The sequence below is a fragment of the Solanum pennellii genome, chromosome 9, assembly GCF_001406875.1.
Source record: "Solanum pennellii chromosome 9, SPENNV200".
Lineage (NCBI taxonomy): Eukaryota > Viridiplantae > Streptophyta > Magnoliopsida > Solanales > Solanaceae > Solanum > Solanum pennellii.
Window position 1 is genome coordinate 63,717,004 of NC_028645.1, and position 2,734 is coordinate 63,719,737.

Here is a 2,734-nt window from a genome sequence, read left to right on the forward strand (position 1 = left end):
ATATATATATATATATATATATATATATATATATATATATATACTAGAACAAGCAAGGCTTTATACTCTTTGCGGTTGCAAAAGATCTTCAATTATCTCTTTGTAAAGAAAAAAAGTAAAGAACAGTTGAGATTCTTCAAAAGGTGAACCCTTATGTCAATATGGCTACCCAAATCTAAAGAGAGTCAAGTATCTGATTTACAAGTAGCAATGACATTTTTTAAGCCAGTATGACATTATATTATATGCTTAGAGGACGTTCTGAGAAAGATCTATAGTGTTGGTCCAGGACGATACAATGATTCTCGCAGTTCAAGAATCGTGAGGATCACATCAATGAGTTCATCTCTAAGATGAATTAGCATAGATAGCCAGGTTACCTGATCAATTTTTTCTTGTGTTATCAGTTTTAGTATGAATTATTGTAAGATGGAACACTTAAAATATTAGGTGCTATTCCTTTTGCTCCATCGATTCATGTAACTCATAAGTTTACTAATTGGTTGTTGTTTATTTATACTTTAAAAAAGTTTATTCTAATTTGTAATACATTTCTATTGATCTATTTTTATTATGTAAGTAGACATGTAAATGAAAATGCAACAAATAAAATATTTATCACATGGTCGTTTTTCCTTCATATTTGTTTGTTTCTTTTCCTACAATATTTTATGAATTTTACTTTTTATCCATAACATATTGCTAAAACAAGATAGTGTCTGTGAGTGTGAGGTATATGGTTTTCAGGAATTGTTTCCTATACTTATGTTTTGCAATTTTTTATTAGACACTCTTGTTTAACATTTGATAAGGCATGATTACTCATCCTTTTTTTTTCATGAACATAGGGAGTAAAAATTATTCTCTTCTTTTGCAGTTTTTATTTCTTGGCATTTTCCTTTTTATACATTTGAGGATGACAACATCAGATTGATATGCTTCATTTTTTTAATACATCTCAATTTTATTTTATTTTTCTATGATTTCTTGCAACTCATGGCATACATATTCTAATTTTATGCATTTTATTTTAAATCAAGTGTACCAATTAATACAAGATACACGTACAACGCACGTGTCCGGATATTGGCACACATATTCTAATTTTATGCATTTCATTTTAAATCAAGTGTACCAATTAATACGGGATACACGTACAACGCACGTGTCCGGATACTAGTTTTAAAAAAGCATGTACCTGTGAAATCACTTTACGATTCTCTCTTCTTCCATTACATAATTTGTTTCTCTTTCATCACAATGTAAAATTTTTAAAAATTCATCGTCTGATACATCACAATTATCATTGAACAACAAATTATCAGTTTAGTTTCATTTCCCAATAATTCCAACACAATCCAGAAAATCATGGGGGTTCTTATAATTTATTGTCTTTTCATCTTAGAGTAGATTGTATTATCGGTTCATCAAATGTACTATAAATTACTATTCTTCTAATGTCAAATGATGAAAAAAGTATATTTTAATATCTTAGTTGGTTAAGGTTTATATACTTTAAATTTCAAGAAGTGAAAATCATCATATAGTTAGGGATGGGGGAGTAGTTTAATACTACATAAGTAGTGAAATAAGAAGAAACATATGTTTATCATCAACAACATACAACATATGAAATAATAACTTGCATTATGAAAATATGTTATCACAATATAGTTTATTATATTGTATAAGAAAAATTTTACATGACCAATCAGACATATGAACTCAATGACATTTTATTCATACGATTATTATTGCAAGGTTTAGAGTAGCAAGACTATTATTATTATACATCTTGCCACTATGGTCAACGATTTTGTAATATTACATGATGATTGGTTGTGAGGCAATTGGCTAGTCACTTATTCGTGGCCTCCACCTGGAGGGTTGTATCCACTACTTGGACGATTGTATTCATCATTTGGGGCTTTATATTTTTTATGTGGGGAGTTATATTTATCACCTGGAGATTTGTATTCGTCACTAGGGGATTTATATTTGTCATGTGGGGGTTTATATTCACCACTTGGAGGGTTATATTCGCCAAATGGGGGTTTATACTTGTCATGTGGGGGATTGTGTTCATCACTTGGAGGGTTGTATCCTCCATATGAGGGCTTATATCCGCCACTTGGAGGCTTATATCCGTTGTTATATTCATCATATGGAGGTTTATATTCACCACCAGGAGATTTATATCCATCACCATGTCGTTTATATCCATTGTTATATTCACCATGTGGAGGCTTATAGTTATCATGTGGGAGCTTATATCCGCCACTTGGAGGCTTATATTCATTGTTATATTTATCATGTGGAGGTTTGTATTCACCACCAGGAGATTTATATCCATCACCTTGTTGTTTATATCCACTGTTATATTCACCATGTGGGGGCTTATATTTATCATGTGAGGACTTGTATTCACCTCCGGAATTATATCCGTCACGTGGAGTGTTATATCCCCACCCTGTATATTTATATCCTTTGTTGTATTCACCATGTGAAGGTTTATATGCGTTGTGATAATCATCATATGGGGGTTTATATCCACCATGCGGAGGATAATATCTATCACAGAAAATTTATATCCATTTTTATATTCGCCACGTTCATCACCTAGATATCCGCCAATGTCATTATATCCATCATTGTGTACATAGTCATTCTTGTTATCCGGTTTCATTGCTACAAATATCAAATGTGACATTTAAAAATTAGCATTAAAATCATA

The 2,734-nt window shown here is 31.2% G+C and overlaps 1 pseudogene; it reads right to left on the reverse strand.

The window, feature by feature from the left end:
* Window positions 1-1,767: 1,767 nt before the first annotated feature.
* Window positions 1,768-2,686, reverse strand: LOC107030966 (annotated as a pseudogene).
* Between the last annotated feature and the right edge of the window lie 48 nt (window positions 2,687-2,734).